This window comes from Neophocaena asiaeorientalis, unplaced genomic scaffold, assembly GCF_003031525.2.
Source record: "Neophocaena asiaeorientalis asiaeorientalis breed wild unplaced genomic scaffold, Neophocaena_asiaeorientalis_V1.1 scaffold333, whole genome shotgun sequence".
Classification (NCBI taxonomy): Eukaryota; Metazoa; Chordata; class Mammalia; order Artiodactyla; family Phocoenidae; genus Neophocaena; species Neophocaena asiaeorientalis.
Window position 1 is genome coordinate 35,830 of NW_020173119.1, and position 17,381 is coordinate 53,210.

Consider the following 17,381-nt stretch of genomic DNA (forward strand, 5'->3'; position numbering starts at 1 on the left):
CGTCCCGAGTGGCCATATGCCCTCGGGGTTCCCGGCTCTGGGGTTGACGGCCGCCTTCTGGGGATCTTGGGGAAGAAGGCAGGGGGTCCTGCGGGGGTCCCCGGGAGCTGCTGGGTCCGGACCCGCTTCGGCGCCGCCCCCAGGCCCGAGGCGTCCTAGCCTTCGCGGCGTCGGGAACCAAATGGCCGCGCCGCTGGCGTCTTTGCTCCAGTCTAGGAGCTCAGTCACTTAGGAAAGCGCGCCGGAGCCGCCGGCCACCTACGCGGCGGCAGGAGCCCTGGCAGCGGTGCCTACCGACTTTAAACCTGTGCAACTTCGCGCTGGAGTGTGATCGCGGCTCTCGCTCGAAGAAGTGTCTGAGAGCCCACCCGCCCGCTTCTCCCCCGCGAGTTCGGAGCTGGTGCTCCAGGAGAGGCCGGAGGGTGTGGTGGGGAGGAGAGACTCTCCGCCTCCCAGCCGGCTTCTCTGACCCCTCACCCCTAGGGTCCGGCTGCACAGACTTGCTTGGGAGAACCGTTTAAAGCAACTGTCATCAGTTCTGTGATTCCTTTAGAAATCAGCCATGCCTGAGAAACCCAGTGGTGCTCTGGCTGAGCACACAGGACTCGTGAGAGGGCAGGAGGGCAACGCGAGCCCTTGTGCTTTGCTACTTGGGACCCCAACACTTTGCATGGGGAATCCTCTCTCCATGGAAATGCTGTGATCCTTTAGAGTGCGGGACTTTTGGAGAAAGCAAGGGGATTGAATGTGCTGGAAATGTTGACCTCAGCTGGGGCATGCCAGGTACCAGGGCCAATTGGTGCCACCAGAAAGTTAGGGGAGAGAAAGACCAGTGTGGACAGGAAGTTTCAGATGGAGGCAGAATATGGCTACTGACTGACTTGTGATTGCAGGCCTCCAGCTGCCTTGGGAAAGAAGTGTCTGAGTCAGCCCCTCTCCATTGCAGACCTCACCTCCCTCCTACGCCTTCCACAGAATAGGTGTCGTAGGCCCTGGCACCCCTCTTCCCCAAACTCTCTGACCTCTGATGTTGATGGTGGAGGTCACTTGTGGAGAAAATGAACTGGGTCCTGTGGGGAAAGGAAGGTGGAAGATACAGTTGACTGCCAGATGGAATGTAGACATGGGACCAGAAATCTCTGCATGGCAGGGGAGCAGGAAAGCTGGGGCCTTAGGTCTGGTTAGTTCTCAGTTAACAGAGAGGGTAGGAAGGTCATTGTTGATTTTTTTTTTCTGAGGTCCCACTGACTACCAGGATTAGCCTAGGAGAAATTTGATAAGTCAGCTTGGGGAGTCATTTTCCAAATCCCCACACAGCTTGCAGAGAGCCACCTACTGAGCGCAGCAGGGTAAGTTAAGGACAGTGAGGAGGCTCTACTTTTCCAATTTGTGCCTTTCTGTCCTTTCCATGTGAGGGAAGGAATGGCTTCACCAAGTTGCCTTGGGAAAGAGATGGCTTCATGCAGTGGAGAGCTCTTAAAGGAAGGGAGCAATTCTTAGGATAAATTGCATTGGGTTGGCTTCTTTGAAATTTGCAAGAGCTGGGAGAGTGGCTATCTCTCATCTTTGGTGTGGCTACTTGCCTTTGAGATTGTACCTATCTGCAGGCTCAGGTACTGAGGTGCCTGCTGTGTAAATGGAACACAGCTACCTTAATTTGGCAAGAAGGTCTGGTTTTCCATTTTCTGGTCTAATGCCCTACCCTAGACTCCCCTTGAGGTTCCCACTGCACACTTTTCTCTTCAGGAGTTTTGATTGTGTAGCACTTAAATTAGGCCTTCTCAGCAATGATCTGAGCACAAGTGCCAAATGCAAAGGGAGCTGGGGCGCATAATCAGTACACCACCTGGCCACCCCTGTGTCGCTCAGGCATAAGCTTCAACAAGGTGTTCAAGCAGGTTGCATATTATATTTTGAACCCAATTAAAAATGCTTTATTTTTCCCCACCATTGTCAAGGCTTGTTCTTTTCTTCCCTGTGTCTTTTCCTCCTAGCTCCTACTCCGTTACTGACCATTTTGCTGGTGGTGGGCACTCCCAGTCAGCATTTTACCCTGTATATCCTCTATCTGGCTGGATTTCCCCCAGATTCTTGCTCTAGCTGTTTCTTTGGTCATGAGGGCAGGAAAGAACTGGGGAGGAAGGTTTGGAAGCAACATGGCCAGAGTGAATGACGCCTGACAGGCCAGCAGTTTGTAGCCTCCTGTGGGGACAGCTTGGCTGCCACCTCCGGACTGAGTAATGACAAGTCAGACTGGCCCATAGACTTCAGGCTTGCAGAGACCAGACTGCAGGCTGGGCCGGGCAGGGAGGCAGCAGGGGGAGGACAGGGAGAGGAGAGGGAGAAAGACAGAGGAGGAGAAAGTTGATGCTAAAGGAGTCCAAGGTGTTTCTCTCCACAATCAGGGGTCGTGTCCCCACCATCTTCAAGGTTACAAGGGTGGGACTGGGCTGGGCTGGTTGCCTGGCAACACCCTCTTCTCCACTGAAGGCTGTTCTTCAGTAACTTGAACCCCTTTGAGACTGCCCCAGAAGCTCTTGTAACTGTTCTGGGGTGGGGGATGGGGGTTGGAAAAAGGAGAGGGCGTGTTACAGGACTGCACCAGGCTCCTCTGGTTGTGGATCTGTAGCTGTTGCCGCACCCTTGGCATAACCCTGCCTATAACTTGCGTTTTTCCTCGCATCTGGCTTTGAATGTGACCTGCTTTATTGCATTCGTGTCCTGGATTCTGTACTCTTCATCTCAAGAATGGCATGGTCAAAGCCAGTGGGAAATAGCTCCATTCCTGCCACCATATGCTGAGTCAATCCAAGCTTTCCAATTTCTCCCTCAAACATCTATTTAATGTTTGTAGGTGCTTAAATGATAATTACAAAAGCAATCAGGCCATTGGCCTGGGGGTATAATATCTCCTGTGCAAGCAAGGAAGTCACTGAAGCACTAGACAACTGCTAGGTATGTTTAATAACACTGGGGAGCTATCATGTTACACTAGCCCATGAACTTGCTGTGGGAAAGATGCTCTGTTCCTTCTTGCAATGATTTTGGCTTGAATACAGCCAGTTGGGTAGATGGTGGAAACTCCCTCTTCACCTTTATGTGAAATTCCTGCCTCTTGATTTTCCAACTTTGTGGCAACTCTGGCTCCAAATCATAAAGGACAGCTGGTTTATGTATGTTTAAATCATAATTCCGGTGTGAGGGGAGACTGTTGTAAGTCTATATGGAGATGAAGAATGGAAACTGCACCTCTAGACTGCAGCCAGTTTATCAATAGATGAGGTATGGTAGACCCTGAACCTGACTGTCATGGCTACTGAGGAGGGGCCTGCTTGAGCTGGATGGAGCAGGAGGAGCTTGGAGGACTTGGAACAGGCACTCTACCAGGGCTCAGTTTTGTCTCTGTCCTACATGTCAGCCCCAGAAACTGTTGAGACAGTTGGCTTGACAGAGTGGGGAGGGGGAGCAAGCCCATTTTCTTTTAAATACCATGAAATTCCTGGTCTGCTTCATGGTATTTCCATGTGTTGAAAACATCTTCCCTGGAAATTTGGACACCGAAATGTCCACTAGAATTTCCTCTGCTTTAGAAACAAGAAATTTAATCTTCTCCTTTTTTTAGATACATCAACAGCTAAAGCGATAAAAGCGTCAGGATGATGGAATAGTAGAGTAATAGGAGAGGATTTAAATTATAGCTCTTGGGCTCAATTTTGATCTTTATGGAATTGATTAGGTGTCAGGAGGAGGGCAGTGAATTTGTATCATTTGTCCCTGTACTTCTCTGGCTTGGGTGGAGTCAGTTTGTACTTTGTGACACCAAAAATTTGGTCATTAACCATTATGGGCACCATAATACTTGACTACTGAGGCCCAGAAAAAGGAAGGGACTTGTCCAAAGGCACCCAGCTGGATCAAGACCTTTAGTAGCCCTAAGTGCTGGAAAGATTATAGTGCCTCTCCATACCTAATTCCAAATGAAACAATATTAAACCTTCAAATAAAATTTTATTTTAAAAGATTACTCGAAGTTCTACCTGTATGTTGAAATTAAAATGGCTTTTTATTAGATTCTTTTATTCTCTCTCTCTCTTTTGTACTCCTGTTGTTGGTGCCCTAAGCATGGACTTAATCTGCCTCTTGCGGAATGTGGCACTGGCTAAGTCACACAGCAGGTCAGTGGCATAAGGCCTTGATCTAGAAGCCAGGCCTTCTGCCATCCAAGCCAGTGCTCTGCCCTCTTCAGGGATGCTAAGTTCAAAGTCAGTTGTTCATTGAGAGTCACTGCTGTGGCGTTTTTTTCTAGCTGGAACTTGTTCAGGATAAGGAGTAACTACTGCTACCTTTGGGAACTGAGGGGTTCTCTAGAGAACAGGCCTCCTGGGGTTTCTGCAGCTGGGACTTGGGGGGTGAGATGGAGGTGGAGAGGAGGAAGGAAGGTCAACCTTGCATCATGTAGAGAATAGATGTGAGGCAAGAGGCTCCCTTGTTAAAACAGTCTCCTTTAAGCTTTCAGTAGAAATAGCCTTGGAAAAATAATCTTTAGTTGGGAAGGGGTGGCTGGGCTAGTGACACTGACAGTCTTCTGAAGGTCACCTTTCCATTGGATCTTTCCCTCACAATCCTTCTGTCATCTTTATACTTGCTATTCTCTTTAATAGCTTTTAATCCAACTGTGGACACATCTTATCGCACACCCACATCCTGACTATTTTCTGTTATTACAGCAGAGCCTGGTTGGCATTTCCAAAGGCACTTTTATTAAAAGCCAAGGGGAATGAGAAAGTAAAATTATTACCAAAAATGTGTTTAACATACGTGTTTCCAAAGTATGGATTTATTATTCTTCAAAGCTTAAGTAGCTTAACAGGCTTACTAGCTTTGCTGATCTATGTACCCTTTCTGAGGGACTCAGATCACCTTTTCCTCAGATCATTACTTTCTAACTTTGAAGAAAGGGCACAACTTTGGGTCCTGTCTCCTCCCTGCCCCCAACCCTTGTGCTGGGTTTTAGAGACCCACAGGTAAATAAGACCCAGTCTGTTCATTCGAAGAGCTCCCAGTCTGCAGGGGTTGATGCCATCTTGTTTCCCAGCACATCAGCACAGGGGGCCTGGGCATCCGGTCTTCTTCTCTAGGTGGGGGAAAGAAGATAACCAGAATATGGACCCCAGTTCACACCCCATAGGATCTTCCATTTAGTCTGGTTCGCGGTCCAAGGATGGAATTTGGACTTTTAGAATTCCCTATGGTAAAAAAAACAAAAAACAAAAAAACAAAAAACCCAAACAATGATAGAGTGCTACTGTGAATTCAGCAATGCTTTTACATGAATTTGTAGGTTTAAAATTGATGACCTTCTCTTCATACATAGGTAAAATAGTGCTTATTCAGTAGATGAACAATGCTTGGTAGATCTGCAGACTCATGGAGTTCTTGTGATAACTCCTCCAGAGTTATCTAGATGGCCTTCTAGAGTCTTCTACCCTCTGTTGGGAAGCACTGGCTTAACCTTCCTGGTTCAAGCTTTCAGCTCTTCCCTGCTCCAAAGAATTCCATGATTTCACTCAGATAAGCCCTCCCTGAAGTTTTCAAGTTAGAGTACACAGGATGGCAATGTCTTTTTCTCACTTTATTTACTTTATTTCAGTTTTATTGAAATATAACTGACATACAGCACTGCATAACTTTAGGTGTACAGGATGATGATTTGACTTACATACATCATGTAATGATTATCACAATAAGTTTAGTGAACGTCCATCATCTCGTATAGATACAAAATTAAAGAAAAAGAAAAAGATATTTGTCCTTGCGATGAGAGCTCTTAGGATGTACTCTCTTAACAACTTTCATAAATAACACACAGCAGTGTTCATTATATTTATCATGTTATACCTTACAACTCTAGTACTTACTTATCGTATAATTGGAAGTTTGTACCTTTTGACCACCTTCAGCCAGTTCCCCCTCCCCTCACCCCAACCTCTCTGGTAACCACAAATCTGATCTCTTTTTCTGTGAGTTTATTTGTATGTTTTTGGAAGTATAATTGACCTACAGCACTATGTTAGTTCCTGGTGCACGATATAGTGATTCCATATTTCTATACCTTACAAATTGAGCACCATGATAAGTCTAGTTACCATCTGTCATCACACAAAGATATCACATTATTATTGACCATATTTCCCACACTCTACACTTTATCCGCACAATACTCCTTTATTTTGTAACTGGAAGTTTGTACCTCTTAATCTCCCTCACTTATTTCACTCATCCCTCCCACCCCCTCCCCTCTGGCAACCACCTGTATTTTCTCTATATCTATGATGCTGTTTCTGTTTTGTTTGTTCATTTGTTTTGTTTTTTAGATTCCACATATAAGTATAATCATATGGTATTTGTCTTCCTCTGTATGACTTATTTTACTAAGCATAAAACCCTCTAGGTCCATCTGTGTCACAAATGGCAAGGTTTCATTCTTTTTTATGGCTGAGTAATATTCCATTGTATCTATACACCACATCTTCTTTATCCATTCATCTTTTGATGGCACTTAGGTTGCTTCTATATCTTAGCTATTGTGAATAATGCTGCAGTGAACACAGGGGTGCATGTATCTTTTCGAATTAGTGTTTTCATTTTCTTTGGAGAAATACACAGAAGTGGAATTGCTAGATTGTATGGTAGCTCTATTTTTAATGTTTTGAGGAACCTCCATAGGATGGCAAAAACTTAATGGACAAGGCTACATTAATAATGCCACAAATAGGAGATGTGTGGATTGTGTTTGCACAAGTAGGCTTGCACCAAGATGCTTTGTATGTGAGGCAGTGGGCCTAATTGTGTACAAACCATTAGGCTCAGTCCTTAACTTGGGAGATTTGAGCAATCTCTGTCCATCCCTCCTCCCTTCCTGCCCTCCCTCCCTCTCTCTCTTTCTAAAATGTAAGCGCCTCAATAGAAAGTAAACATCCTTAGGGCAGAGATTTTATCTCTTTTTACTGCCATATCTCCAGTCCCTAAAATAGTGCTTGGCACTTAATAAATACCTATTAAGTTCAGTTCCTCCCTTCTTTCTAACCACCACACATTTGTTGAGCACCTGACTCTGGGCCTGGCCCTGTGCTAGCCTCTGAGGATATAGAGCCAAGCTAGAATGCAGCCCCATGGTCCAGCCGGGAGAGCCTGGAATCATCGTACTGCCGTGGAAGCAAGCCTTGCGGGGGTCATCGGAAGGCAGAAGAAGCTCACCTAATTCAGCTCAGAGGCTTGGAAAAGCTTCGGGGAGGATGTGGTATCTGAGTTCTGAAGGATGATCTGGAGCTGGCCAATTGAAGAAGAAGGGGGAGGGAATTCCTGGCTCAGAAGGTAGCCTGTGCTAAGCCCTGGATATGCGAGAGGGCTAGTGCGGCGGAGGAACTAACTCAAGTGATTCAGGAGGAGAGGGTGCAAGGCACCTCCTGACTCAGAGTGAGCCCTCAGGGTGGAGGTCGGGTGGGGGAGCTCTAACATCCTCTTTGCTCACCAAGGAACTGGATACTGGAGAGCCTTAGGAAGGTCCAAATGAAGCTATAATAGGAACTGCAGATTTTCTTGATCTACGTTCAGGTTTTCATTATCCTTGGGCAGATGAGACCTGGGCGACCTTGGCTCCTCCCTGCTTTGCAGAGCCAAGTCCTAGGTCTCCCTAAGATGTCCAGGCCAGGAGGCACTCCACGCCACAGTGAGATAGAAAGAGGGAGAGAAAGCAAGAATCTACCTGCCTGTATGTCCCGGGCTGTGTGGATCCAGTTGCATTCCAGAGCGAAATATATTATTCATGCCCCTGCCTTTTTGTGAGTGGGGACATTTGAGGTTTGACTGTATGTTTTATTTTATTTTTTCTTTCTAAATAGCATAGATTCTTAAGAATGGTCTGTAATTCATCTAGGGGAAAATCAGAAAAATATTTTTTTCCCTTGGAAAACGGACTCAAAGAGGAGATGAGTTTTAAAAATGATTCAGCTGTTTTTAAGTGGAATCATTTGCTTCTGAGAACAGTGTAATTAACTGCCTGGCAATTTATAGTCTGATTCCCAGTATCTGTGAAGTAGTCAAACTCATATTGTTCTTCCCAACCATCAGGCCCTGAGGGGAGTGAGGTCTACTTTACCAGAAAGCCTTGGGCGCTCTCCGCTCTTGCAGGAGGCCATGCATCACAGCTGTCAGCAATTCCAGTGGTGTTGTTAAATGCTCTTTTCCCCCCTTGACCCAGTAATTCCATTTCCAAGACCTTATGCTAAAGAAATGATCAGATATTGTGGGGAAAATGTTTGCAGATCCTCACTGCATCTTTTGGTTATTTATACTAACCCCCAAATGAAAACAACTTATTCAGTAATATGGGTGTGGTTCTATAAATGTTGACAGGTCTATGTGTGGTACAAATCTAGGCAACTAATAAAAATCGTGCACGAAACAAATATATGAGGATATGTGGAAATGTGTGAAATAATGCTAAGTGAAAAATCAGGGTATTAAATTGCATGTATGATATTATCCAAAATAAAGCACATACATAAAAAAGAAGCTGGAGGGGTATGTGCCAAAATGTTAACATTCGTTGTTATCTCAGGGTGATAACAATGATAGCAAACGATAACAAAGATAGCAGTGGTTTCTTTATGAGATTATGGGAGCGGGTTTTTTCTTTTCTTGTACCTTTGTGTATTTTTCAAAATTTCCTAAATGAACATGTATTAATTTTAATAAACAGAAAAACCAAACAATGAATGACATATTAAGGAAAAGGATCTTGGGATTTGGAAGCAGCACCTGTGGGTTTAATTCTGACTTGCCCAACACTTATAAGCTGATTTGGGTGTCTCAGAACCACACTCCCTCATCTTTCATTTTTATTTTTTTATTTTTTTTATTATTTTTATTTTTATTCCCTCATCTTTAAAAGGGGGTTAATGCTCCCCAGTTCAGAAAGTTGTCGTGAGGATCCAGAATAATGTATGGAAAATGCCGGGCCCATATGCCACAATCCTGCTTATGATCACTAAATACTAAGATGATGAAATTCCACAAAACATTTTGAAATCCCTGGATGGGGATACTGTCAAGATGAAGTTATAATGTTTCCTAAACAGCTCCGAATTGCAGCCATTCTTCCCTTTTGCAGAATATGTAAAGAATGCCTGCCTGTGTGCCCACGGAGGAGCCACGGCTGTGGGTTCATCTCTCCCAATCCGAGGATTTTCCTTTCCTTTGACTCCTCCCTTCATTCTCCCCCACTGACATCTGTTCACTGCCTCACCAACCAAGGGGGCAAATTCTTTGGAACTGAAGCCGAGGCACCACCGAGAGTTCTGGTAGATCTGAGATGTTTATTGTCACAGAATATGTGGTACTGGCTGACCACGAGGACCCGCCAGGTTGGGACGCCAAGGAGGGGCTTTAATGAAGCAGCAGAGGATGGACCCAGGTCGCACAGCTAGGCAGCATCCCCTGCCTTGGGGCACAGCCCTTGTCCAAATGTCCTGCCGGCTCTCTGGTCACCTCTTCCCTTGGGATGGCTTCATGGCTTCTGGCTTGGCTCACCAGTTTTACAGAACTAGCTTGGTTTATGGGTGAAGAAACACCTTCTCACAAAACTTCTGGGGCCTCAGGATGCTTCAGTGACACATTTGGCAGCTTGCCTGAGGGTCTGTCTCTCCAGCATGGATTTGGAGCCAGTAAGCCCTAATCTTACAACCAGGCAGCCTCAAGGTCATGGGCACACCTTGGTAGTGTCTACAGCATGCCCAGACCACCAAGCAATTCAGTCATCTCCCTGAGTAGAATCCTTCACTCTGCTTGTCTGGTTGCATTTTTTATTTTTAAAATTAGAGTAAAAAAAATAGACCCTGGCTGCAAATCTGAATTACTTGGAGAGCTTAAAAACATTACTAATGCTGTGGCCCCACCCCATACCAATAAAACCAGAATTTCTGGGGGATGAGGCCCAGGAACCAGGATTTTTAAAAGACCCCCAGGTGATTCTAATGTGCAGGCGTGGGTGAGAACCACTGTTGTGGTATAGACGGTTAAAGCTGGAAGAGACCATCCAGAGTTTGAAAAATTATAATGTATTTGTGGATAATGAACATGAACTATAATACAGGCTTAGATTAAAGTAAGTGACAAAATATGACCTCATGGATGAGCTCATAGCAGTAATAATACCAAGTTAGATAATACACTTAAAAATTTTTTTAATAATGCATTTTATTTAACCCAGTATATCCAAAATAGTATCATTTCAGCATGCAATCAATATTAAAATGATTAATGAGGTATTTTACATTATTTTCTCTTTTGTACTAGGTCTTCAAAATTCAATGTGAATTTTACACTTACAGCACATCTCAGTTTGGTCTAACTACCTTTCAAATGCTCCATAGCGCTATGTGGACAGTGGCTTCCATATTGGACAGCACCATTCTAGGGCATGGCCTTGTAGGCCAACTGGTCTTCTGTATGATAAAGTATACTATTTTTTTAAAACTGGATAATACACTTTTTAAATTTTGTAAGAGAACAGAGGAAATTAGAAAGATGAAGCCATTAATTTTATTAATAAAAAGAATAAATATATGTTAAGGTAAAGTTAAACGTCTTTTTTTGTTTTGTTTTGTTTTATACCTTTATTGGAGTAAAATTGCTTTACAATGGTGTGTTAGTTTCTGCTTTATAACAAAGTGAATCAGTTATACATATACATATGTTCCCATATCTCTCCCTCCCTCCCACCCTCCCTATCCCACCCCTCCAGGCGGTCACAAAGCACTGAGCTGATCTCCCTGTGCTATGCGGCTGCTTCCCACTAGCTATCTACCTTACGTTTGGTAGTGTATATATGTCCATGCCTCTCTCTCACTTTTATTTTACATTTTTTGGTTATAACACGTCATCAACAACCACTGACATTTTAGACGAGAACAGTACTTTTGTTTTCTTATGTTGTAGTTATTTAATATCACTGTTGACGTTACTGGGTTGGATCCCTACATCAAATCAACCTCAACTTACCTGTCTTTGCAAAAGAATATTAAGGTTCCACTATGCACAGGGTTGTTGGAGTACAGGGAAGAGGAAGGAAACTTCCACTTTGTAATAGTTAGTGTTCCAAATTAGGCTATGCCAGAAATCATAAATAGAAGTTGAAATGGTTGCCTCTGAATCAACATCTAGATTGGACTTAGTGCTTTCCTCAGTTCTCTTACGTGGCACACCATTTCATGCAGGTAGATTATTACGTTAATGACAGTGCATAATAGTGAGAACAACTGTATAGGTTGTTGTGTTCAGTATTTTTAAACCCATATCTGTTATACTTCAACAAATGCAGTTTAGAAGAAAAAGTATTTCTCTTTTTATCCTCTCCATGATACCAATAGAAATAGAGTTTTAGAATGTGAATCTAGGCCAGCAGCTGCCCAGAGAAAGGAAGAGGACTGGTCTAAAGGCGTCTCCAGGGTCGGTGGTTGCACTGACTTCGAGCACAGAACCTCTCCTGTGGCTATTTTGGAGTCCTGAGGCATCCACTTAGGTGACCCTATCATCAGCTCCTGAGAAATGCTGGGACAAGGGTGACAAGGGAGAGGAGAAAACTTTGGGAGGCCACTTTTAGTATCCCCTCTCCCTGCTGTGATCAGAGGGAAGAGATACTAAAGGCAGCCCTTCTAGTTTGTGTCCCCAGCAACAGCTGATGCGGAGGATAACAAACAAGGCATCAAGAAGAGGCAGCAGCATCTTCAGAGGAATCTGGTTGAGAAGGCTGAGAAGTGTGTTTTGAGGAAGAGCTGCATTCAGAATGGTGCAAATTAAACAAAAAGTTTATGAAAAAGTTTGGGAAGAGTCCAGCTCCCAGGAAACTTTGCTCTTAGGAGAGACTCATGTCTTCTGGATAGCTAAGTCTCACTGTATTCCAATTTCTAACCTGTTTTACCTCTTGGAATGATGCGTTACATAAGTTTACTCCCCATTGTGAAATAGCACAGTGAAATCTTTTCCCCCATAATTCCAAATTAATGAAAATGGTAGATTTAGGAAACAAATGTTAGTGACTCGCACAGAGGCTTTACATTTTGTGCCTGTAGTTTCAAAACTATCTGCTGCACGTGGGGAAGAGGTGGGGGGAGGAAGATCCAGTGAAGGTGAGGACTCCTTCCATTCCAGTTAGCATGTATTGAACTCCTGTTAGATGCCACTGGGAGCTGGTAGTATATATGGCAAATAGGTGTCCCCTCCAAGAAGAGGGTTGGCAAAAAAGGTACCTTCTCTGGATAGAGCAATGAGGAAAACCCACTCCTTTTGGTGGAACCGTTAGACCAAGGCATATTCTTTGAGCATAGCAATTAGAAATAGTCACTTGTTTTGGTCATAACTATTTAAAAATAGAGCATCCTCTGGGTGGACCAATTTTGACATAATAATTAAAGTCCACATGCAGTCAGACAGGGCATTGGGCTTGGCTGAATTTTGTCCCCAACTTGAGACCCCTTGGCAGGGTGGCCTTGTAGGAATACAACTTTCAGAAGAGTACAGGTGGTCCTATGGTGCCCGGGGCCAGGCCAGGCACCAGGCATACAGATGTACATAAGAGCTAGACCTTGTTCTTAAGAAATGTATAGACTCCCCCTCCTAACCCCCATCCTCTTTAACTCACCCCATCTGCTGCCAGCTCCACCCATGCTGCCTTCTGCCTGGCAGAGCTTCTCTTTATGGTGACAAAACGTCTACCCTCCAGATGCACGGGCTGCTGTCTGCTGTTAGCGGGGGCTGTGCTGCTCCTGCCTGAGGCTCCAGGCTAAATGTCTACTATCTATGATGAACAACTAGGGCTAATTGTTCGTTGTGAGGGCTTGTTGCTTCTAGGCTCTAGATGGGAAAATATAGACAGCATTTCTTCAACATCTGTTTTAAAACTTGGTTGTGTTCTGTTTAAATGTGCTTTGAAATGGTGAGTTTAGGCAGAACTGAGTTATCTTTTGCCTTTAATTTTCTTATTCTTTAATAAAGGAAAGCAGTTTATCTCTAATCTGGTGATTTAGAGCTGGCTTCAAGGGCTAATTCCTACCTAGCTCATTGTATTAAGATTGTGCCAGGCCCTGTGCCAGGTATTGGCGACACTGAATTCATAAGACCTACCTTTTGCCCTTGAGTCTTGATATTTAGTTGGGAGGACAGTGTGGAGGGAGATAACCTCACTGCAGGCTGCTGGGTCTTAGGTGAAAAGCATAGAGCACAGAGGCAAGGAAAGCTTCCATAGCCTTTTTCTCTCTTGTCTTCCTGAAAACTGCTATTCATCCATCCATCCAGACATTCCCTCATCTTTACAGCCTCCTCCGACTCTCTCTGCTATACTCCTGCTGTGCTTTGTTCACTTTTGAGACCCTTGGTTCCTCCATGTGGCCCAGCTTGGGAGAAGATCGTTGAGGCAGAGACTGCCAACTATGTACTGAACCTTCTTGAGTTCATTTTTATTTCCTTTCCTTTACCACCTCTTGAAAGTAACATGACCCTCTTCTGTGAAACTTGGAAGACCAGCCTGGCCATTCCTGGCCCCAAGATGAACTGTAAGCTAGAAGTTAGCATTCTCTCCCAAGAAGAGTGAAAGCCTGTTTTAAAGGTTGTGGGGCTTTGGAAATAAGGTAGAACTACTGCAGCCTTCAGATCCTGATAAGTTCAGATGAGTTTGAACGGTTTCCTCCATCCCAAGGGATATCAGAGTTATATTAGGTGTTTGTGGGCTAGGGACAGGCCTTTAGAGGTAGAAAGAAGCCCTGGTTATGAACCTGGCTAATTTTGCTCATTTTGCCAAGGGATAATGCCCAATTTCAGTATTTGCTAATGGGGTAATTTCAGTGTTGAGCCTTTTTTCTCTTTGTCAGGAGGATCAAATGAAATCCCATATGGAAAAGACTTTGTAAACAAAAACCCACCCCCAAAATGTTATGTGTTGTCATCCTTGAGAACAAAGACAGTGGCTGACTCATCCCTTTTTCCCCAGCATCTAGTTTGGAAGTAGGCACACTGCAAATGTTTGTTGAATGACTAAGTGGCCTAGTAGGAGATAGGTGTTTGTATTTCTTTTCTTTTTTTTCTAGGACTCTACCTTTAATACCAATAATAATAATAACTTCAATGATAACTTCCCTAATTATAAAAATAATACATATTTGATGCAGAAAACTTGGAAGTATAGAAAGCACAAAGAAAAAAGCAATAAAACAAAAATCCTTCTTGGTATCAACCAGATATAATAATTGGCTACATTCTGATGTATATTCTTCTAATATTTTTCCTTATGAATGTTTCATTTTTGTTTTGTAAGAAGTTATTGTAATGCATCCATCCTTTAATAGCCCTTTTCAAATTAGTGTATCCTTTAAGAATGTTTATATCATGTAAATCATATATCTGCTAAGGGGTTAACAACCAGAATATATAAAGAACTCCCCATAACTCATCAAAGAAACCAAAACCTGTTTGTATTTCTTTAAACCTTTCCATATTATCTAATAAATCTGCTGTATTAATGCTTACCCTTACCTGTTTTGTAGTTTCTGCCATTACCAACACTGTGAAGCCTACAATCAGGATGTACCGCTGCCAAATCGACAGTAGTGCCTAGGCTATGATCTTTTTCTTAAGGGTTTAGGTCTCCCACCAGACTCCTCAAGGGTGGGGGTTGTGTTCCCCCAGTACCTTGGTATCCAGTAAGTGCTATATACATCTTTGCTGGCTGACAAACAGGGAGAGCTAGTAGCATGTTTTTGCACTTCTATTTGGCTAATCATATCAGTTCCAGATGTCAGAAAGTGACAGATGTCACAGCTAGATTACCGCACCTTACTTTTGCACTGAGGTGATCCCGTCTTTTTTAAAATGAAAGAACCTTTGGACAAAAATAGCCATGGCGCTTATTATTATTAAGAGCTTACTATGTGCCTGGCAATATGTGAATCATCAACTCATTTATTCCTCACAATGATTCCATGATAGTTACCATTATTATCCCCATTTTCTGGATGAAGAAACAGGCTCAGAGAAGAGGAAATAATTTGATTAAGTGTTGTGGAGTAAGTTGAGAATCCAGAATTGGAACCCTTATGCATGTTCTCAGTCACAGTGAATGGGGAGTGGACTGTACTGAAAGTGAGGAGTAGGGAAGGAAAGTATTTCTACCACCATCAGGGAAGAGCCTAGGTTGGGGTGAGATCAGTTGGGGGACTTTCTAGTGGGACCCAGGAGATTCAGCAGAACTATATTTGGTAGGACTAAAAAGAGAATTAAAATTCGGGGGGTGAGACAGGAAGAGAAAACAGGATATTGAATTTTCTTCTGTGAAATTAGCTAGCATTTTTGCATTTCTTTCTAATTTATGAAGCACTTTTACATGTTGTCTCATACAGTCCTCATGACAGCCCTGTGAGTTATTACTCCTATTTAAGAAATGAAAAAAAAATAGATCCAGAGGCATTATAACAGACTTGCCCATGGGGGCAAGTGGGAAGGTTATGAAGACCAGTAAACCATTCATTCATTCAATAAACATTAATTGAGCATCTACTATGTACCAGGCACTGTTTTTGACGCTAGAGATACAGCAGTGAACAAGACAGACAAAATTCTTTGTCCTCGTGGAGCTTACAAGGTAGATAAGCTATGACTTATTTCTTTTCAATTATCCTCTGTCAAGTAATAGATATTGGTTTGGGTTGAAAACCCAAACCTGTGCTTTATTTTTTTTTAAGAATTTTTTTTGAAGTGGACCATTTTTAAAAAGTCTTCATTGAATTTGTTACAATATTGCTTCTGATTTATGTTTTGGTTTTTTGGCCCCGAGGCATGTGGGATCTTAGCTTCCTGACTTCCTGACCAGGGATCGAACCCATACCCCCTGCATTGGAAGGCAAAGTCTTCATATCCCCTGCATTAGAAGGCAAAGTCTTAGCTGCTGGACCACCAGAGAAGTCCCTTTGCTGTGCTTTAGAATCATCTGGCACATTTTGAAAAAAACACTGATGCCTGGGCCCCACTCCAGACCAATTAAATCAAAATCTCTGGGAGTTGAAGCCCAGGCATCGGATGTGTGTGCGTGTGTGTGTATGAGTGTTTTAAACCTACTCCAGAGGGTTTTCGTGTGCAGTCAAGCATGAGAAGCACTGGTTTAGAGCAGTCTCAACCTTGGCTTCTCATTAGAATCACCTTGGGGACTTAAAAATATGTATACCAATGTCTGGACCTCACCTCTGGGGTGAATTAAATTAGAATCTCAGCAGTCATGTCCAGACATTTTAATTTAATTTAATTTTATTTTATTATTGAGGTATAGTTGATTTACAATAGTGTGTTAGTTTCAGGTGTACAGCACAGTGATTCAGTTACATGTGTGTGTGTGTATATATAAATATATATAACATATATATGTTACATGTGTGTATGTATTCAATTACATATGTATATATACATAGCTATGTAAAACTGGGCAACACAGATGGGCATACAAGGGCAGGATCAGAGGGGAGGACTCAACGGCGTCTGACTGTGAAAGTCAACCAGAGGGAAGAAGAAACAAAGATGTGTGCCTTGCAGATCAAAAGCACCCAGGGACAGCAGAAAGTGAGCTAGAGGAAGGCAGCCTACCAGTTGACCTAGATCTCTTTGCACGTATAATTGGTCTGCGCTGGCAGAAGAAAGATGATAATGCTAGCTGTTGAGAGACAACATAGTTAGCATAGTGGTTAAGTGCAGGGACCCTGAGACCACCCTCCTGGGTGGTCTCACTCTGAGCTCTCACTCTGCCATTTGCTTTCTTTATGACCCTAGGTAAGTAGCCTGACATCTCTTTGCATTAGTTTCCCAAGCCGTAAATTGGGGATCCTTATAATAATACCTACTTCATAGGCCTGTCATGAAGCTTACAAGCTTGGCACATAGTAAATATTTTTACACAAACATTATAAAGAATGATTTTGAGTAAGTGTCCAGCACCCTACTTGTATTTGCTCCCTAATCTTTATTTTGCATGAAGTAGGCACTATTTCCCCAGTCTTATAGATGAAGAAACCAAGGCACAAAGATGTTGTCACCTGTAAAGAAATGACCTAGTTAGTAAGTCATAGAGCCAGGATATGACCCCAGGGGAACTGATTCCTTAGCACCCACTCAACCACAGGACTATATTGAGTAGTGACACAAGCCTTTATCTCCATTTGATGCCCACTGATAAAAGCTGGGCCCGGGGCTTCCCTAGTGGTGCAGTGGTTGAAAGTCCACCTGCCGATGCAGGGGACACGGGTTCATGCCCCAGTCCAGGAAGATCCCACATGCCGCGGAGCGGC